The sequence below is a fragment of the Taeniopygia guttata genome, chromosome 6 (genome assembly GCF_048771995.1).
Source record: "Taeniopygia guttata chromosome 6, bTaeGut7.mat, whole genome shotgun sequence".
Taxonomy (NCBI): Eukaryota; Metazoa; Chordata; class Aves; order Passeriformes; family Estrildidae; genus Taeniopygia; species Taeniopygia guttata.
Window position 1 is genome coordinate 596,295 of NC_133031.1, and position 22,261 is coordinate 618,555.

The 22,261-nt window shown below is 43.4% G+C and overlaps 2 long non-coding RNA genes across 3 annotated transcripts; both read right to left on the reverse strand.

Moving 5' to 3' along the window:
* Positions 1-1,631: 1,631 nt before the first annotated feature.
* LOC140684481 (uncharacterized) lies at positions 1,632-4,578 on the reverse strand. Of its 2 annotated transcripts, none has more exons than XR_012056803.1 (3): positions 4,008-4,578; positions 3,262-3,400; positions 1,632-2,104 (listed from the first exon to the last, which is right to left on the reverse strand). It is a non-coding gene; the product is annotated as an uncharacterized lncRNA (long non-coding RNA). The 2 variants fall into 2 exon arrangements; XR_012056802.1 differs by having other exon boundaries at positions 4,033-4,576.
* Positions 4,579-18,791: 14,213 nt separating this feature from the next.
* Positions 18,792-21,521, reverse strand: LOC140684482 (uncharacterized). The gene is made up of 2 exons (XR_012056804.1): positions 20,646-21,521; positions 18,792-20,331 (listed from the first exon to the last, which is right to left on the reverse strand). It is a non-coding gene; the product is annotated as an uncharacterized lncRNA (long non-coding RNA).
* Positions 21,522-22,261: the final 740 nt, after the last annotated feature.

Here is a 22,261-nt window from a genome sequence, read left to right on the forward strand (position 1 = left end):
GGAGCAGGAATGGCTGAGGGAGCTGGGGCTGAGGAGATGCTGAGAGGGGCCCTCAGGCCTGGGTGACCCTGTTGTGACCCTGAATGTCCCTGGGTGTCCCTGAGTGTCCCTGTCCATCCCTGTCCGTCCCTGTGTGCAGGAGGGCAGAGCAGCCCCAGGCCCTGCTACAGGCCCAGCAATGGCCCCAGAGCCCCGGGCAGGGCTGAGCCCGGCAATTCCCTGCCCAGGAGGCAGAACTTCCCTGTGGGCACTGGAGCAGAGCCCAGAGAGGCTGTGGGTCCTCCCTGGCTGGGGATATTCCAGAGCCCTGTGCACACCCCACTGTGCCCTGTGCTCGGGATGGCCCTGGGGTGGCACCAGCTGAGCCTCTGTGCTCCCTTAGCCCTGCCCCACTCCGGGATTCTGGGATTCATCCCCCCACATGAGTTTTTTGGGTGACCCCCGGGTGAAGGTGTTCCCGAGCTCTCTCTGGGTTTCATTCAGCAGGAAATCATTTTGCCACATTCTCCAGTGGTGTCACCGAGGCCGTCACTTGCCGGGTCACAGATGGCTCCTGACTGTCCTTGCTCCCTCTCTGGGCTGGGGATGGAAAGTTCCTGGGTGAGCTGAAGGGAAGGATCCCTCTCTGTGCCATCAGCAGGTGCTGGCCGTGACCTCCCAGCACTTGGGCCTTGTCACCGTCACCCCTCTGCTTTATCCTGAGCCTCTCCTCAGGTGGAGCCCGGCTGTGGTGGCACCCCCAGAGCGGGGAGGGACATAAAGGACAGCAGAGCCATCTGTGAGCCAGGGCAGGGCTGATAAGGAGCTGGTTTGGGAGGAGTGACTTGGAATGCTGCATGTAAATGTGGGAGTGCAGAGTCCCAGATAAGATGTGGGCGGGTGAGATAACAAAGGGTCAGGAGGGCTGATCCCGGGAATATTTCCTGAGAGCAGCTGTGTTCAAAGCTGGCTGCAATTCACTGCCTGCTTTTCCTTGACAGGGAGGTGACCTCCCTCTGCTGCCCGCTGAGGTTTGGGGTTGATATTTGGGTAGTATTTGTCAACAGACCAGACCAAACACCGCCTTGATTTGTGTTCTAAGGCACCTGCTGTTTGTAACGGGGATTTTCATGAGAGAGGCAGCAAGGGGAGGGCGTGTAATTTAATCTCCAGGCTGTAAAAATCCATTTCTGCTTGTACTTGTTGATAATGTAACTGTGACACAGCTAATACAAAATGACCCAAATGCACTTTCACAGAGTTGTCATAATGAAGGTTGGTCTGTACCCACAGGTGCAGGATGCTGCTCACAGTTTGATGGAAAACTGGAACAACTGGGGTGTTTTTTCTCTTTTTTTTTTTTTGTGTTTATGGTCCTTCAAATATTAACAACATTTTTTTTATAGCTGCCCTCTCTGCAGTACTTTCACCTGCAGTTGTCCAGGGCTCCATAAAATAACCAATTTTTTTGAACTAAAGAAAAACTGACTGGAGGAGGAAGACCAGGTTTGGGTGAGGGTGGATTTTTTCCAAGGAATTCCAAGGGCAGAGTGGGACCTCCTGTAAAATAAACATTTTGTGTGGTCATCAGTTGCTTCAGGAGTATGTCGCTGTCGAGGCAGGACGGGAAAGAGAAGACTGACTCAGAAGACTGCTGAGAGTAAAACTCCGGTTTATTCAAAATACACCGCTCTTTTATTTACATTCTTTCCCAACTCTTTCCCAGGCTTCTGCCTGGCTAGAAACTCTCCATTTCTCTCTTTGACTGAATCTGAGACCCACGGGAGTATAGATTAAATCCTTGGAGATGTAGATGTTAGAAAAAGAACAGAAATTACCCCTTGGAACAAAACCAAACCTGTCTATGCTGGCTGGTTTTGTCTGTCTTGGTACCTGGGGTACGAGTGCCACCAGGACCTCATTTCTGGAAGGGCTGGAAATGGACAGTGAGGGGTTTGGGATGTGGGAAAATCACTGCCTGGAGAGGCTGGGGTGTGTTCTGGGAAATGCAGGCACTGGGAGAGCAAATCCTTCAGCTGACTGTCAGAGCAAGACACACTTTTTGTGTCTCTTGGAGATCTCTTGGGTCACTTCTTCTGTCTCTCGCGTAGAAATTCTGGCCCACCTGCCATAATTAAAAGTTGGGATACAAAATTAGGTGGAAGTGCAGGACGGTGTGATAGGCAGGATGAGTGTGGCTCCAGAGAAGGGAACAGGAGTGGGAGTGAGCAGGATCTCATGCCCAAAGGTGGCTGGGGTGGGTCAGAGGATGGAGGATGCGCTCCTGGAGGCAGTTTGGGTGCATGAGAAGAGGCTGAGAGTGCCCCACAGGAGAAGCATCACCATATGGGACTATAAAGTGAAGGGAAAACCCCCTCGTGATTCGTGCAAGTGAGTAAGCAATTGCTGTCCCTACCTGCCTGCAGGCAAGAGGTTTTGGTGTGAGTCTGCTGTTCCAGGCTTGGCCAAGGACACAGCCTGGGAAGCTCAGCCCAGTTTGTTTTGAAAAGCCCCACAAAACACAAGCACATGTACAGGAGGCATGGAAACTGCAGCTTGTGTTGGGAGCACAGTTGCTGGGTTTATACACTTCAGCCAGGAAGAAAGGAATTCTTGTTGAAACTTGTTCTGTCTGTTGCTCTCTATGTAAATTTCACATATTTTGTGGGATGCTGCATCCACAGAGTAATCAGAAGGCATGGGGGAAAAAAGAGGCAACATTTGCAGATAGTCCAGTTTCCATTTCTGCTTTGCTGCTGCACATGATTAGCACATTAAACATAACTGCTAGCGCTCATTTACAAAGACTGTGAATAAATCATTCCTTTGATCGTCTTCAAAATCCAAGAGAAAGAAGAGATAGGGTAGGATAAGGATTGCATTAAGTATGATAGTGTTTAGAATTTCTTCAGTCTTGAACGTTCTTTATTCAGGGACCGACATATTAAAAATTTAAATTATTCCCATTAAAACATTGTTCCCTGGTACAGCTGTCAAGAGGAAATAGAACATAACTAGGACATTTGTGTCTGGCCAAAAGTCACCAAAATCTCCAGGCATTCCCAAGGAGAACTCTCAAGGAAAGTGTCAGAATCCCAAATGACCTTGACATCACCTCCGAATCAATAGCTTGACATCTGATAGAGACAAGTGGAGAATGCTCAGCGATAAAGGGAGCTTGTGTGGTGCAGCAGCAGAACTCAGGCAAAGAATTAAGGGATAAGGAAAATGTCAGACTATAAAAATCAACGAGATACTGTTGCCAAAAATTAGAATTCTCACCTTGGGCTGTAGGAAAGGAGAAAAGCGGTAGAAGAGGGTAGGCAAGACTCAGAGGCTGATCCCCATCCTCTGCCTGTGATACCACTCCTGTTGTTCTGAAGCTTTTCAACAAGATGTCTAGGGACAAACTGTAAAGAGTCTAGAAAGGAGAAGGAGGAAAGGAATAAAAGATGATCAGATCTGAAAGTGAGTTTTATCCGGGGAAAGAAGGAAGGAAAGAAGGAAAGAAAGGGAAGGGAAGGGAAGGGAAAGGGAAAGGGAAAGGGAAAGGGAAAGGGAAAGGGAAAGGGAAAGGGAAAGAGAAAGAGAAAGAGAAAGAGAAAGAGAAAGAGAAAGAGAAAGAGAAAGAGAAAGAGAAAAGAACAACAGAGAAAGAGAGAGAAGGAAGGAAGGAAGGAAGGAAGGAAGGAAGGAAGGAAGGAAGGAAGGAAGGAAGGAAGGAAGGAAGGAAGGAAGGAAGGAAGGAAGGAAGGAAGGAAGGAAGGAAGGAAGGAAGGAAGGAAGGAAGGAAGGAAGGAAGGAAGGAAGGAAGGAAGGAAGGAAGGAAGGAAGGAAGGAAGGAAGGAAGGAAGGAAGGAAGGAAGGAAGGAAGGAAGGAAGGAAGGAAGGGAGGGAGGGAGGGAGGGAGGGAGGGAGGGAGGGAGGGAGGGAGGGAGGGAGGGAGGGAGGGAGGGAGGGAGGGAGGGAGGGAGGGAGGGAGGGAGGGAGGGAGGGAGGGAGGGAGGGAGGGAGGGAGGCTTCAGTACCTGCCGGGCTTTCTGAGCCACTCACCAGCATTCCCAGTATGTTTGCAGGTACTCCAGGGAAGCTCCTTCTCATCTGCAAAGCAGAATTGCAGCCTAAGCCACTTTTCCCATCCTGTAATTCCCCTCTTTAGCCACAGACTGGGGAGAAGTGGCAAACTGCAAACGGATTGATTACCCAAACTTGGGTGATCCCTGTCCAAGGAGGCAGGAAGGAAAACTGAAAATATTCCTGCAGTTGGGCAAGTTGGAGCCAAACAGCACTGTAAGAATGTGTGTGATTAGATCAGGACCAGTTGCTGTGTGTGAGCTCTCTCCCTGTTAGCACATCTACCAGCTCATCAATGTCCATGGAAGCAAAAGGCTGCATCTGCCTTTAACTGGGACAGATAAACTGCAGGCAAGCCAAATTCCTAGGCATGCCTGCACATGTCTGTGCAGAGCTATAGTCTCTCTTGGTGATCTCATTTAAACATAGTCAAAATTATTAAAAGATGCTGCTATATGGATATGACAATTCGTGCAAATAAAATTGTCATATATTTTATCGTTATGTACTGTTAAGATACTCTTCTAAGAAGTTTTTAAAAACACACAAACCAGCGACAGGGATTGCAACACAATGTTGAAACCACCTGGACAAAGGAGGGAGGACTCCATTCACAAGCAATTGAACATGATGCACAAGAGTAGATGGGCAGCTGGCAGGAGGTTTGTTTATGACTCCAGTGGTGTCTGGACTTGCTCTGCTGTTTGTGTCTCCAAGGTCTGACTCAAACCCAGTTCAAGCCAGAGGAAAGAATCCCAGCAGTTTAGCAGATATAAAGCTGCAGCTCTGGAAAGGATAAACTTTTGGTAACACATCCTTTCATAAGTCTCTCTTCTTTCTGACGGGCTGGTGACTCTCCTCAAGCTGGGGTTTGCTGGTGGTTATTGGGGCATGCACAAACACATTTCATCCTGCTGCTGCTACCCACATGCGCTGCACCATTGCAAGAGATTCTGGCACCAGTGCTGTACCCTCTGCACACCCCAGATAAATGCTCTTCCCTCCTCTTGGGCAGTGCCTGGACCTCTTGGGCCTCCATTTGCTGCCCTTTTGCCTTTGCTTTGAGATCACAGAATGGTTTGGGTTGGATTGGGCCTCCAAGCCCACTGCCTTCCATGGGCAGGGACACCTCCCACCAGCCCAGGTCGATCCAAGCCCCATCCAGCCATGTGGCTCTACCTCTGTCTCTATCTCTATCTCTACCTCTTTCTCTATCTCTATCTCTATCTCTATCTCTATCTCTATCTCTATCTCTATCATCTCTATCTCTATCTCTATCTCTATCTCTATCTCTATCTATCTCTGTCTCTAATCTCTATCTCTGACTGCCTAAATCTGTTTATTCTAATGCAGCTGAGGTCCTATGGAGGGCACTCATGGCCTTCCTGGTGCCTCCCTTTCCTAATCCAAGTCCAACAAAATATTCACTTAAATTTATTCTCACTCTGGAAAACCTCTGTTTCCCCCAAGAGTAAGGACAAGGCTTACAGAGAGAGGACACATTTCATCAGACCAAACAAGACAGGCCAAACAGCCAGGCTTTTGCTCTGCCAGTCCTTCCTTAGGGTTTTATTAAGAGATTTCTCCATGGTCTCCCCTGGGCAAGGACAGCTTCCTGGTGGATGTGCCCGCAAGGTCTGCGATTTGTAAGGCAAAGAAATGGTTTTGATAATCCACAACTTGCTTAACAAGGACTCCCCACACAAAAATGGTTGCTTGTCTTCAAAGGAGTGCTTCTGGAGAGCTACTTTGTGGCCAGTCACTCAGCTTTACTGATCCTCATTAGACCAGAAAAGTACACGCTTTCCCTCCAGGAAGAATGTGTAAGTGTTGGAATGTCTAACGTTAGAAATTATTGAAAGTGAGCAGTTTGAAATGGTCATTTTCCTACAGCTGGAATTTAAAAGATGACAGTTTTCTTTCCCGTGTCCATTCTCATTATTTATCAGAACTTTGGCTGTGATTTTACATCCCTAACAAGTAAAATGGATAAGCCAGACCCCTTCCGGGCCACCGCATCCCATCTCCTTTGCCTGCTGCTGCTTCGGCCTTTACCAAACGCCTGCACTGCCACCTTCTGCCTGGCTTACATCTCACAGCTGAATTTCCACCACACTTTTGGTTTTTCTTTTGCTCATCCTGCCGAATTCAGGATGTATGTCCTAGGAAAGCTTGGAATACAAAGAAGAAACAACACGTGCATATGCACAATCAACATGGTCTGTAAACTGATTTTTTTCCCTAGCTGGTCTCTATTAATTGTGCTGTGCTTACTTCCTAGCTTTAATTTGGAGGAAGGGAACTCTCCAGTGCTACTCCCCATGACCCAAAAATATGAAAATATTTTGCCCAGAGAAGCTGTGGCAGCCACATCGCTGGAAGTGTTCCAGGCCAGGTTGAACGGGGCTTGGAGCAACCCAGGATAGTGGAAGGTGTCCCTGCCCCTGGCAGGGGTCATCTTTCAGGTCTCTTCTAAACCCAACCATGCTGTGATTCTAGGAGAAGAAATCCAAGTGAAGCATAACCATGGCTTAGGTTAAAAACAAAACTCCCTTTTTTCTTTCTTTCTTTCTTTTCTGATGGCATATTAGCTAAATGCAATGTCAGGCTGAAGGGGAAAAAATATCTGAAAGCCGAGTGAACCCAGATGTACTGTAAACCCTCCCACATCACCCATTTTAAAGAATTCTTGGTCTTTTTCCTTTTCTGATTGAAGGAAGGGATACCAAAATCACCCTCTACTTAGAAAAAAAAATGTTCTTAGTGAACATGCTAATCCCTGCAGCAGCCAGCCTCAGGCCAAGTGGCACTTCCAAGCAGGAGCAGGTCCTGGAAGAGAGATGGGCTGGGCACCGTCTCCTGGAAGGCATCAGAGTCATTAGTGAATGTCTAAACCCCAACCTTTAACAGAAAACCAGTTCTTGCAGGCTCCAGAGACCCGATGCATGCAGGAAAAGGTTGGGAATAATTCCCCTGCATCATAAACAGGATTTTTCCCATGCTGAGGGAACAGTGGCATCTGGTGTTGGCTGGGCTCTCCTGCAGCCAGCGCTTCCCGGGAGGCTGATGGACATTCCCTGGACATGGGCAGGGTTTGGCTCCCCAGCGGCACCTGGGCCATGCAGGATACCCGTGGGAAATGGATTTGTAGAGAATTCTCCAAGCCTGACAGAAGGCTCACAGATCTGCATGTAAACCTTGAGATAAGAAGTGCTGACTTAGAAATGCCATGGAACAGGACAGACATTGTTGAGAGAGAAATGGGACTAGAAACGAGTTTCAAAGGATGGCCTTGCAAATAACCTAGATGCTTTGGAGAAATAGAACTATGAAAGATGCACTGGAGTAGGACCCACGAAGGGTAATTTTAGATTATTTGCTTTAAGGCATCTACAGCAAGGTGTGGCAAAAGCTGATAGGCCAAGAAACACTTATAGGGTATTGTAATTAAAAAAACAGCTTCTGATTGTCTTGGGTGAATTGTAACATCTGTATTGTCTCACCCTTCCCATGAGACTGGAAATGGAATAAAAGTTTTTAAAACATGTCTCAGTTGCCCCATCTCTGGGTCAGAAAAGAACTTAATCCAACAGGGTCTGGCTCCCCAGTGGCACCTGGGACATGCAGGATGCCCAAGATGTCTCCCCAGATATCAGGTGGGGGGCTCAAACCCATCTGAATGGCAGCTGGAGGCCAGGGTAGTGCATCAAATCCCAAACCGCTTCTAGTGAAGCAGGGAATCGCTCTGTCGGGGCAGGAATTCCAGGACCCAGGACTGTTGTGCATCTCCCTGGTATTTTCTGTGGAATTTAGAAAAGGCAAACTGCTCTCTGCATTTTGCTGGTTGAAATACAGTTTATTGGTCTCCTATCCCAGTGCATGAAAGGACATTTCCTACGGAGGTGGACACCATGACCAAGTTGAGCCTGGATCAAGATGGAAACAATTTCTGCTGGCTCCTATCATTTTTCAAGTTGCAGATTTTCCAAAGCTCTGCATCCTTCTACTTCACCAAAGGTTGTTCTGCAATATTTTCAGGATACCCCAGGACCAGTTTTAGCTGAGTGCTGGGACTGACAGGCTTTTTTCTGTTCCTTTTGTGATCAGTCCACAAGCAGAAGTTGTGAGCCAGTTACTCCTCCCGAGTGTGCAAAGGAGCAGCTCTGCTCTCATCCAACAAATCCCAGCTCCTCCTTGTGGCTGCACTCAGAAACTCTCAGCAGCTAAACTCACTCAGAGATACTGATTATTGTGCCTTTTGGGCAGTCTGCCCTATGAAGTTACAACAAAACGCATTTTGGTTACCGAAATCAGAACTGGTCTGACAGCCCTGACAGCGAGGGGCAGCTCTGCAAGGGCACTGCTGAACGCTGACCTCCGTGGTCAAACAAGCAGCACAGCTAAAAGGATTTCTCTTCTTGCCTCTGAGGTTTCCAGACTCATCAGGTGGTTTTAAATAACAGCCAGCACTGTAAGTGACAAGGTGCCAAGGGCTGATTTTGGGTGGCGCTGGGTACCTTGGCACGGTGCTCCTCAGAGCGTGGATCTCTCTGTTCCATGACAATTTGTTCAAATCAAGCCCTGGATTTGTCGTGGACCAAAGTTTATTTTCTATAAAAACACAAGAGGTTTTCCAAACAGCAGCTGAACTCCTGCTAGAAAAAAACAAATCAGTAGGAAATTGGTACCTAATGCCAAATCCCACTGAAATGAAATTTGATCCCCATCATCTCCTACAAAGACTTTGGTCTTAGACTGGCAAATGTAACTCTACTAAGTCAACAGGCAATTTAAAGTGTGTGGAGAACAAGCTGCAGAGGCTCTACAAATATCCCAACCCTTTTGCTATCAGCAGTCAACATAAACATTGTTACCTGAGTAGGTTCACAGAGAGAGTAAGAAAGGCTGGTTTTGGAAGGTTTTCTTTATTAAACTCAGCTTTCGCTGCTGTTCTGAGTTGACAAAAATGTTTCCCAGGAAGACTGACAAACAAAACCAGCTCATAAATATATATTTTTTTCAAACACTGTCAGTACAAACAAATAAAAGCTCTGGTTTGCTACTTTGGGAGGCCCTGTGTAACCAGCATTTTCAACTGGCCAATTAACAGCATGTGTGTTCATCAGTGAAGAACTTCCACTTGTTTTTAAATGATCAAATCTAGTGTTTAAAAATTATTGCTCGTTACCAGACAAAACCCCAAGATTAAAAGGATGTTCATTATACCATCCCTGCTGGTAATGTGTGAGAACCCCGGGATTGATTCAGGGGTCTCGTGTGGTGGTAAAGTTTCTCCTCCAACCCGTGCTTCCAAAGGAAAACTCCGCAGCCTCTTGTTGTTCAGTCTCAAGGAAGTTTATTGCTAGTTATCTAAAAGATTGTCTTCGCCCACTGCGGCTGCTTTGGTCAGCGGCCCAGGCAGAGACTCACACACTCCTGACAACCTCACTGTCCGGTGTCTCTGTCGTCTCTCCCTGCCCAGGGCTGCTGCTATCTTTTATATGATATATTACGTGTTATATGTTTACAGATTTCCCCCAATACCTACTATCTATGTTACAAGGTGCTTTTCTACTCTAAACCAATCTGTGAGTGCCAACATCACCAAGAACATGGAGGTAAGGAAGAAGAAGGAGGAAGAACAGGATCAGGCCCACTTTCCTCCATCTTAGAACTCCTGACCCCCTTGTACAAAGTAAAACCCCCCAGTACAGGTGTTAAAACCCCCCTGTACAATACTAAAAAATTTTCCCCTCTAATTTGTAACTACTTTTACTATACCATCTAACTCTCTGTGACCGCTTGTTCCACCTTCAAATTTGGTAACTCATTCCGTGGTTCAAACTCAAGATCACAGCTGTTTTCAGCTGCTTGCCAGGGTCTAAAATGCTTCTGACCAAGGCCTGGAACCTCTGAAAATGTCTGAGGGACATTTTGAGTTCTGACACTCTTTCACAAATTTGTCATTATAGTATAATCAGATCATTAGTACCTACCCTGCTCTTGTACATTCTACATTCCTGAAAAAAAGTACACTTGGTTACAGGGTCTGTCTCTCTGTCCCCTGGGTGTTTACTCAGACCAAAACTGCAAAAGCAATATACAAGACACTCATGTTCCTTGTTTACACAGTTCATGCAGGTCAGAGGAAAATCATAAAGAGCACACGTGCAAGTGGCCAGATTAAAATGCAACAGTACATCAGATATGTCAACTGGTTTTAGGATTATAACAGACATGTAAGCAATTAGGGTATTTGCTAGTTCAAAATACATTAATGAACCCACATTATCTTCTGAAAAGCATAATAATATGTAATTGCAGTAACAATTCCTCTTCCATTATGTCCTAGACATCAACATTCTATAATATCCTGCACAACTGATCACAGGCAAACCCTCAGTAAGAGAAATACTCCCAGATGTGGTAATGTCCCAACACTGTGGCTGCTACCTAATATTAAAGAATTACAGTAGAAATGTTTCAATGAGAAAGTAGAAGCATTTCAGTTTTTATGTGGCATAGATTGCCACAGACACTGCCAAGCAGCTTTATAGAGTTCTAAATCTTCATTCAATGCCCCTTTACATCATTTGAATGAAGATTTAAGCCTCAATAAAACTTTCTGAGTGCTTGTGGCCATCTTTGCTGTATAGTAATCAAAGAGGGGTACAAGCAGACGAATGCACTGTAGTGCTTCTAATGATCAACACTATATCTAGCGACATTTTCCTTTGTAAGGTGAGTTGTGTTAAATGCTGTTTTCATGCATGGTGCAGTAGTACACATGGAAGCAGGCATTTATATGCAGTTTTTATGCAATCCTTTAAAAGATTGCTTTGAGGGTTGTGAGGATTTTTGTTGCTTTTTTCCCCCTGAGTAATGTTAATTTGCTCCATAGCTATTTTGAATTAATTTATTATATGGAAGATATTTGGGAAAAAATAATAAAAAATAAATGAAAGATAATAATTAAAGGGTAACTTTGCACAACACTACAGCTGCATTTCCTTGTTTACTTATCATTCTCCTACTGTAATTAAGATATTGCAGTGCAATGGGTTGTGGCATTGAATTAGAAGCTCAAATGAAAATCAGCTTCTAGTTAAGATATCAGCTGGGAAATTCAACACATGCTGGTGCATAAACTCACACACAAGATACGACTGAGTGGAAATTGAAAGAAACTTTACTGTGAGAAGATGCCATTGATGGAGTACATATTTTGTTTCCAAAATACAGACACTCATTAAGGAAAACTTTGTAAAATAAATTGCTAGTCAGGGAATTGTGAAGAGGCTTTGCTGTTTGGATCCTCCTGCAGAGGAAGGTGTGGGACCATTCTGTGGATCTGAGCATCCACAAACTTCCACAAATAGATCTGAAAGTACAACTTCCCTCTTGAAGTTTAGACTCCCACCACAAGGTGTTTATATTTCATTATGTTTACTTTACATAAAGGATTTTTGTTAATGATTAAAGTCTCTGAAATTGCTCCCTCTGGACTCAAATAGCTCTGTATTAGAAATTTGGTGCAGAACTGTCTTTGTTATATGCATTTTCTGGACACTTTGGCAACATCATTCTTCCCATTCAAAATAGTGAAATCCAAATTTTTACCGGTAGGGATACTAAGAACATAATGTGGCAACTACTTTCTGTGAAGCATACAGTTGTTTCTGTGTAATCCTCAAAAGATACAAAATAAAAAATATTAGATCTTATTTAGAGAAACTGAAGCTGCCAGCACTTTTTAAAACCAGTAGTACCAGTGTGAAAATCAATCTCTGATTTTTCCCCCTAATTTTTAATAAGAATTTTAAAGAAAACCAAATGTGGAAATTGCCCAGCCCATCTTCTCTGGGCAGCCAAGCTGTTTCTGGTTCTGAAAAAGGCAGCAGCTGACCTGCAAGGGGAATGCACTGGTTACCAAGGCGCTCAAAAATGCGCTTCTCACATGCTCATGATGGAGTTCTTCCAGGTTTTGTAAAAAGATTTCAGGTTTTACTACATCAAATGGAGAAAAGCTGATTCTTTGGCCTTGGTTTGGAGGAAATGGTCTCATTTCCAGTTCCTTTGTCAAGAGATGCAAAACTGGAGGAGCTCCATAGAAGAGAGACCCTCCTCAGAGCATCAGGGTGGGTGCCCCCTTGCACAAGAAGGGGCAGCAGTAGCCCATCCTTGCCCTTGCTGTTTTATGGCTCAAAAGGTCAGCACATTGACCTGAAGTCAAACCTACTGTTTCAAGTTAAATTGAACTACAGTTTTCAGCACATAAAATATGCAGAATCTGAAGTGTAAGGGCAAATGAAGGCCTCGTTCTCCAAAACACCATAGCCTTGTAAAAATTTGCAGAGTTATCTCAACTTTCCCCAGCAGAAAAGCTCCAGGCTCAGTCTAGAGATTTGCAGCTGAAGGATCAGAGTAAAACTCAGAAAAAGAGGTATATTTCCCTTTTGGGTTCAAAATCAGAACTGAGTTTAACATGATTTCCAAATGTTTGATCCCAAGCAGTAGGTTAAGAGGGGGATGTTTTGAGCAATATTGTCCCTTGCTTTCCCTTGTATTTCTTTGTAAATAACATATTATCTATATTAAGGTAAACTGAATCTATTCGACAATTACCTAAGGGGATTATGAAACTGGGCTCTGCATTATAAAGCACCTGAAGTTATGACAGCTGTGACCCCAGAGGAATCAAGGCTGAATAAAGACTGTCTCCATTGCAGACAAATGATGATAAAGTGATCCTTTTAGCCAGCAGTCAATGGAACCTGGCAAGGCCAAACCTCCAACTAATGAACAGCCCAACCTTTGCTACCAGGGAGATGTACTGAAAGTTTAATCTCAATAAGCATCAAAATGCATTTGGCCAAATATTTTTAACAAAAGAGTGGCACATATCATTAAACGGCCGTGAAGTTAGATGAGTGAGGAGGAAAATAGGACCATGGGGATGTATGTTCTTAACTGTATCACAGGTGCACAAAATTGCCTTGATAGAACAATATCTTATTTTTCTTCTGAAATTGAATTTCAGATGGTACCTACGTCACACAGACCTAATCATACAGAAAGCAATTGTCTCAATGACTCCTATTAAATCTGTGCATTTCCAGATCCTTATAGAGTAATGTCAGTTACAGAACAATGTCAGGCTGACGGACGCAGCGCAGCGTTAAAGAAAAAAAATCATGCATACAATAGGCCAGCTGAACATTAATAAATATGTAATGTTTGATTAAAAATATGGATCGTATTTTTACCCCCAATTGCTGACTACCCCTAAGGCAGAAGATGTGATCTGGCTCCCACTGATGGGTTTATTTCTTGCTTGCTTTGAAAATACAAACTAAAATGTTTTCCTGTCCCAGCTGTTTCCCATTGTTCATGTTTATCAGCTCAAAGGGTGAACGGAGGAATAAAAAATACGCTCGCATTTCAAATGTGCCAGTCAGTCAATCTGTTGTTAAAAGAAGAAAGCCTAAATGTCTGTGCTGGCAAACTTCTTTTTGGTGAATGTCCAGTTTTTAAGAAAAGCTATTCAGCTGTGCCATTTTTTTAATACATAAATGTATTTGTTTAATGCATAAAAAAGCACAAAAAATCACACGTTTTCTGTGGGATGGGATGGGGGTGGGGGCAATCACATTTCTAAGTTATGTCCTTGAAACACTCAAGTGGTGGCCTAAGTAGTAGTCCATGGATTACTTCTCTGGTTATTTATTGATCTGAATTAGTGGTTTAAAGGAGTTTTCATGGAATAATAGCTAATGCCCTAAGACTGAAATTGGCTTCCTTCTCCAAATCTTATATTTTACTTCTTTAAGAAGCAGCACTTCTTCCAGATTGCATCACCATTGCGGGGTGAAAGTCTTCCCCAGTTCCGTTCACAAGAGTTTTATGTTTTAATTTAAGCTCCTACTCTTCTTCATTTCTTCAGACCCTCATACTAACACAAAATGGGAATCAGAATGGGGAGAGAGCAGGAACTCCTTTCCTGCATAGGGGAATCTTCTGTTTGTCTCCAACTCCTGTGATAATTACACAGCTCTATCCTGTCTTTGACTTGCTCTCCAGCTTGTCCTGGCACTGCTACTCTTCCACTTTTCTAACCAAGCCCAGTTAATCAGAAATGACACTCATGCCATGCAAATGAGCAAATATTTAACTCACTATATTTAACTACTATATTGACTAGGACTGTGCTAGTCCATTTTTCTGTGGCTAGTGCAGTTTTTCTTTGAAAGCCTTTTGAATAAAGGGTCATGTTTAGTTCCTCAGTTGTACAGCACCAAGTGCAAAACATTCTTACAATCTGAAAATTTTTTAAAAAATCATTACTATAACAAAATAAATTTTCTAGTTTTTTCTTCTTTTAGATGGAGAAGAAACAAGTAAGTGGCATTATCATCCAGCTATCACCCCCTTGTGACACTGAGATGTCACTCACAGCCAATTGTACAGATCTTTCTTACATGAGGAGTTCAATAACTCCTCGTGACATCTAAATTACCATTCCTGGGTGTCTGGGTTAACACCTCACAGGAATGAATAAGGCAATAAGGAAATTGTCCCAAGTGCTCTGCACATCCAAGTATCTGCTTTGGTCATCCTGGGCTCATATTTGCCTGGAAGTTTGAGAGACACATACTTCCTAAAATTGGAAATTGGGCATCTGGGGATGAGCTACCTCACTCACTAAGGTGAGGACTGGGGATTTTTCTAAATCTGCCTTTATAAAAAGTTACTGGCACATAGGAATGTACTTCATACTGGAAAGCACAGTGAGCCCCACCCTCACCTGCACCCCATGACCAGCCATTTCAGAAACTTCACTGACTATTAATTCATTGATTTGGTAGAATAAAAATTACACAAAATTATTCCAGAGAGGGTAAAACCAAAGGAGAATTACTAAAATAAACTATTGACGCGCAGGTGGAAGGGAAGCAGTCAGGGAGAAATGACACGTGGCTGAATTTTAGCAATTTATTTGGAACATTTTTGTCTTTGTCTTAGGGATTTGTTAAGTGAAACACCAGGACACAGCTGTGGATGGACAGTGCACCTGTGACAGCAGACATCGGGTGAAGGCTCCTCAGGGGACAGGCTGGTGACCAGAGAAGCAAACAGAGGGGGAGGGAGGGGTACAAGAGGGGCCTGCAAACTCTCCTGGGGAAGCACCAGCCCTCTTCTCCAGGAGCTCCAGTGCTGGAGCTGCTGCAAACAGATTCAGCCTCTTTCTGTTTGTAAAAATTACGGACAACAGTGTTCTCTTCTGGAAACAATTCATACTGCTACAGCTGGACAACAAACAACAGAGAATTCTGGAGGTACACAGGGCAATTTCTTTAAACTCACTATTAATATCCTGTAGCCCCAGTATTAAATTGTAGCTGAAGTCTCCTGTAAGGGCGAATAAATATTTTTCTTTAAATTTAATAATCAATGATCTGCTTAGAAGGCTTCAGTTAGCAGACAGGAACTGTTCATCACACAAAATCTACTGGATCTGGGCAGATTTTGTTTTTTGTTTGGTTTTTTTTTTTTGTTTGTTTGTTTGGTTTTTTTTTCCCTAGAAAAGAAACTGAATTTAAAAAAATAGCAGCCTAGAAGTCCTATTACTCTGAATTGACACTCAGGGTTTGATCCAATCTTTGCTTACTAGGATTTCTCTGCGGTTGATATGGTGATATAACATTAGGAAATTCCTTAAGATCTGGCAAAGCACAAAGCAGTGGCTCTCCTGAAAACAGGCACTCATCATTACGCTGATTTATACAAACTGAAACCCTGGGTGTTGCTGGCTGGGGATGTTCCAGCAACAGAGATCCGGGACAGATGTCCACTGTCCTGGGATCTGTGCAATCGCTCGCCCCAGTCAGCGCAGACATAAAACAAGAACAGCTCTGAGTGGAACAAGGCCCTTGGTGTGTGCTTGGGCCAGGTCAGAGTCCCAGTTGTGACTCACCTGTCAGCCACCAGCAGCAGGGTGAATGTGCCTGCCCAGCCCAGCAGAGACTCCTGCTGTGCCACAGGACATGGCAAGTCCATGAGATCAGCAAGTGCTGGGAACTGCCGCTCCTCCAGCACCATTCTGCCACAGCTTCTGCAGGCACAGACATGAAATGGTGAGCCTGCATGGAATTCACTGACCTTCCAAAGCAGAGAGGAGTCTGGTTATGGGTTACTATTTATTAAGTAATTCTTAGCTATTTTTAAGCCTTGACTATTCCAAAGCTGACCCACAGGTGCAAGTCCAGCTCCTACTAGGAGCACTCCAAGGTAAAACCCTGCCTGAATAAATGGCACCTTATTTTAGCCAGACTATTTTCCAGTGGGGGAAAAGAATTCTTTTTCAGCTGATCCTTTCTTGGTTTAAAATAATATTTATTCACAATACTTATTCCTTTAATAATTTTTTCTTTTTCTTTTTTTTTTTTTTTTTTTTCAAAAAGAGGTAATTTTCTCTGTATGAAGCTTTTCTGTATTCTTTGTCCTTTGGGAGACAAAATAATTTGAAAGACTTGGCAGAATTAGTAATATTATTCAACTTGTAATTGTCTAACATCTTAGTGTTCTAGATGGAAAATCAATACATTATGATGTACCCTAAGCTAAATTAGTATAATGTTAACATGGTGGTTTGAAACTGTTTGAAATCCTGCATCTCTACATCTAGTGATTCAGAAGCTTGCAGCAGAGGGTGGTTGGGTGCTCTGTCTCCCTGGATAAATCTGTCTCTTCCTGGCTCTTTGCTGTTTTCACTCTGTCAGGCAGGGAAAAACTTCTGCTGGGACTCATTTTCCTTCAGTAGGCCAGAGCTTTTCAAAGAATTCTGAAGGAGACGAGAAAACACCATGCATTGATTAACAGACCACATTTACAATTTAGAGAACTAAAACAACCACCTAATATGCTTTAAGATATCTGCTACATATGTAAACTTTTAACAGTTACCTGCAACTTCCTTTATTAATTCTCAGGGGGAAAAAGGCTTCTTTTTTCTGGACTACTCTGCTGACACCTAGTGAGCCTCAGCGCCAACAGTTTCAGGAAAAGAAAGGTAATATCAGAGCAGCTGTTCTTTTCACTTCACTCGCAGTAAAATCTTTTATATGGCCATGTCTGTGATTCAGCAGAGTGCTGAATCATATATCAACTCAGAGAACATTGTAACACCAATGAGAGGAAAATGTAGAAAGATGGTTAAGAGGACAAAGGGGAAAGAAGCATAAAGAAAAGAAGTGCTAGGTGAAGTCTTTCCCTCACAGGATAAACATTTTTAACAAGGGTGAATAAAATTTTTCCACTGGTTGTGACTTCCATCTTTTGCATTCTCTGTTTCACATAATTTACTGGGATATCTCAGTGTCTGTAACATCTAGGTAATGACTACTGTGTTGTTTGATTTAATATAAAACATAAATTACAAGCAACTCCTTATTATTGCCTTAAAATTAATTGCAGTATAATCCTACCATTACAATAGTATAAACGTGACATTTTATTCTTGGATTTGTTTGGGAGAGTGGCAATTTCACCTGAGATACTGAGCTTCACTAAAGTGGCTTAATAGTGCCTGGGAAACAGGCATCAGTAAAATGAGATGGTATTTTTTGATGCCAAGGAATTTGGCAAGTAACAATGGACACAAAAGCAATTTTAAAATAAAAATCAAACTTCCTCTTTTCAAAAGAAATTGAAAAAAAATGAATGTAAGGGCTGGTCTCTGATGACAAAGATGAATAAGATCACATTTTACTTCCCTGAAAAATGGCTTCAAGAGGTCACAGTCATTGCTCCTGCATAAAAAATGTGAGAACACATACTGCCACCAACTGTCATTAGGTTGGTCTCTTGAGAGCTGCTGGTCAGGAACTTTTAGGTTTCTCTAAGAGAATTTCCTGTCTTTCTGAAATGGTTTATCTAACGAAAATCTTACAAAATGCAGAGGCGCTTGGGTGCTTAAAAACACCTAAACAGAGAGATTTAGGCTTCTCCAAGTTTGCAGTGTAACAAATCTAGGGTAACTTCACTTCAGTAATATAAAAGAAGACACTAAAACAAGCACTGTGTAGTTCTTTGCATCATAAACACAACCAAGATACTAAAGATTGCATAAGCTGAAAAAGACCACAAAACAAGAGAGAATATAGAATTCTGTTAATGAAAGAAATTAGTTAGTGCCCGCTTGAGTGTACTTTTCTTACAATTCTGCTCATGACAATGACTGGGCATCACCTCTCAGACACTGCTCAAGCTCTGCTGCACTGTGGTACCAAAAGTCACTGCAACTTTCCTTCCTCTTCAGCCTATTTTCTTGGCTTACACCCTTCAGTCAGTCAGAACTTAATCCTGCATTTAAATGGGAAGCTCAGTCATTTCTTTTTTTTTTCCACAGCATAAAAATAAAAATTAATACTTCCAGATAGGCCAGAGGACATCTCACTGCACAATGCTCTGCAATCATCATCTTAACTCTCACATTGTAGGTGCTGAATCTCTTGAGACTAAAAGCTAATTATGTCCAAAATATTTATATGTCTACAATTTTTATTTTATGCATGTAAGATTACAAGTCATCAAGGGAAGATAAAATTGTTCATATGAAACATCAGAAGTTTATATATTTTTGCCTTGCAACTTTGTTAGGACTAGTGCACTTAAGCATTCAGACACAGGCCTTAATCAAAGCCTCAGTCTTTAAGAAGCTTTCTGATAACTGCAATTAACTGTCTATCCATGTAAGAGACATTTTATTATATAATTACATGTAAGTGTGATTAACTGAACTTTTTGATATATAGGTCAGAGACTGCCACTCAATGCATTTTATCTCTATAAGAAATTTCAGACACAAAGTATTACACAACTTAATAAAACCTTTATTTTAACAATCTTAAATGTTTTCTTTTTTCTGCTGTTAAAGTTCAAATAAATTCTCTGTCATCAAAAAGTAAATTAAAATTTTAATCTTGTAAAAATAAAATTCTTATTACTAAAATGCTTTTACCCTCATATTTATACTCATTTAGTATTTTTCATAACTTATTTGATTTGGCCTGAGACGCTAAAGATTAATGTTACTAGTTAATGAAAAAGTGAATAATTTACTATGTCTTTTGCTAGACCTGTAGTAATTATCATTGATATATCCAAAATTAGTACTTCTACATTTATAATTTACAAAAATTATATTGGAATTTCAATATTAAAAAAAAAAAAAAAAAAAAAAAAAACAGAGAGCACGGACGTCTGACAGCAGTTTGAAGCTTGCCTAGGAAAGAGCAGTGTTTTTGGAGTGTTCAGCAGATCCATGTTTCTGGGCAAGGGCGGCATGCGTGCACTGTGCTGGCAAGCTTTCTCCCTGCGAGACACGCTGGAAAAGCTTTTCGCTATGATGCAATCCGCTAGAGACGCAGACTCCGGCTCTCGGCAGCTGTCCGCAGAGAAGCGGCGGTTGCCGGAGTCTTTCTGCCGAAGCCGCGCTTTGCAGCCTACAAGTGCGGTTCACGTCAGCGGTGCACCTAGTAGCCGCTTCTTCGCCTCCGGCAGCCGGGGAGAGCGGTTGGCTTCTGAGAGGCGAAGAACAAAACCGGCTTGTGTGCGCTGCCTTGGCACTGCTAGAGGACGGTGGCTGCAGCTTCCAGCCCTTTCAGTTCACCGCTGGCATGCTTCTGGCAGGTGCTCCAGGACGACTTTCCTGCGTTTTGACTTGGTCCTGATGCAGACGAATCTGGAGAATTCTTGTTCGTGCCCTGAGCTTCCGAGATGCAGAGAACTCGATGGCAGCTGCAGAAAAGAAGGGCTGCGCTGAGTTGCTCGGGAAGCAAGGACATAGACAGCGCCTTGTGTTTGGGAGTGAGCAGCTGCTGGTTTTTTGCAATTGCCTTCACTGTGCACTGAATGTCAGGTGGAGCTGTGCACTCTTCTACAACGAGCAGTGCAGCAGAAAACAGAGAGCACGGACATCTGACAGCAGTTTGAAGCTTGCCTAGGAGACAGCAGTGTTTTTGGAGTGTTCAGCAAATCCATGTTTCTGGGCAAGAGCGGGGTGCGTGCACTGTGCTGGCAAGCTTTCTCCCTGCGAGATACACTGGAGAAGCTTTTCTCTATGATGCAGACCGCTAGAGAAGCCGGCTCCGGGTCTCTGGTGCTGTCCGGAGGGAAGCGCCAGTTCCCGGCGTCTTTCGGCTGAAGCAGGCGGTTCGCTGCGTGCGGCTGCCGCTCACCGATATGTGTGCCAAGTATCCGCTTCTTCGCCTCTGGGAGCTGGAGAGAGTAGTAGCTTGTATGAGGTGAAGAACGAATCTGCACAGAACCGGGCTTCTGCCCACACTGTCCTGGTTTAGGGCAAATTTGGGGGAAAACCCACAGGATGAGCGCCCCCCTCCCCGCCCCCCCGCGACAGCAAACCCCCACAACCCCTCCCCCCGACCTGTTTCGGGAAGAATTTCCTTGAAGAGAAGTGGAAAACAAAAATCCTGTTTTTTAACAGACAGAAACAGTCCCCAGCATCAGAAATTAACAACATCAGAGTACAAAAACCCTTTCACCGCTTTGAAGAGATGACAAATTCAGAAAACCTCTCATGGGAGTAGTCGCCCAGTTCTCGGTCTCTGACACTGGGGATGGCTGCTGCAGGTCACAAAATGCAGGCAGGTGTCTCTCGGTGCTTCCCAGGTCCCAGCCCGGGAAGGTTTGAATGGTATTCATGAAAAGGAAAGGAAAAAGAGCAAGGGCAAAAGCAGGGGAGAGAGCAAAGAGCCAGCAAGCAAGCAAGCCCTGCCGGCTGCTAAGACAAAACAAACCTTCATTTTTCAGTGCCAGTCCGGAAGGCACAGAACAAAGCATCAAACATAAACAGAACACACGATTGGGGATACAAGCACCATAATGTCACCCTGGGACATTCCACCCCTTATTTCCATATCGTCAACATACTACCAAATATCATGCATTTATTCACATCAAAACTTCCATCTTTTACTTCCTCGAACACATTTCCTTCTGTGAAAAATGCCAATCACTTGGTTTTCGAAATTTTAAAAGTTTAATAATAATGAAATGGTTATAAAAATAGTGATACAATTAGAGTAACAAAATTTAGAGTTAGGACAATTACAAGACAATAAAAAGCAAAGAATTACAGCCATCCGGGTGCTCTCGGACACTAAGTCATGAAAAGCATACCTTGTGAACAAAGCAATAACCTTAAAAGCGATAGCCTGTTGCATAACCATATATCTCGTACAGGATACATAATTCCCTGCAAATTAAGAACTTTTCTGTTTTTTGTCAACGTCTTCCTCTTAATCCTCGTGGTGCCATAAAGACGGAGAGAAGGTGGAAGACTGTTTGTCTTTTCTGATAAGGAGGCAGTAACTCTTTATGGGCCCCAAGTCACTGTCATCTCTGTGTGAAGAGTTTCTTGATTATCTCACCTCTTGCTTGAGCTAGTAAAAAAATACTACATCACAGATTTCTATTTCAATATTATGTTGTAACCTAAAACTATATTTAACACACTACTTAAGAGAATTAATTAACACAGCATAACTTTCTAACATTACACATATTATATTCGTTGTAACATTTGCAATAAGCCAGTCATGAAATATGCATTTTTCACACTTCCATCTCACTTGCTCAAACCTTCGACACACATTTCCTTCTGTCTCATGTCTGTGTTTTCATGTACAGACAATGGCAGCAACATCCAGCAAACAGTGATATTTGCACATGAGTCTCACCCCACAATCAGATCTCCCTGAGGTACACATTGTGTTGTTTCATCTCTGCTTTATCCACCATCTACAAGCTGGTGGTCCCTGAGCAAAGACAATCCCATGAATGGGTTTGTCTGTAGCTGAGGCAGAATTGATTCACACTGCCTTCCCTAACAAACCTCTGACATGTGCCACTGGGACTTTCTCTCCGTCTACTATATTCAAGGAATCAGACTGGCCAGGACCTGCTCAACTGGTGGAACCTTGGCTGTTAAATAAGCAGGTGGCTTTTGCCAGATGCTGCACCCAAGTTTTGAAAGATCCCCCAGCCAATGCTTTCAAGGTGGTTTTTAGCAGTCCATTGTACCTCTCCACTTTGCCTGCAGCTGGTGCATGGTAGGGGATATGGTACACCCACTCAACACCATGTTCCCTAGCCCAGGTGTTGATAAGGCTGTTCTTGACATGAGTCC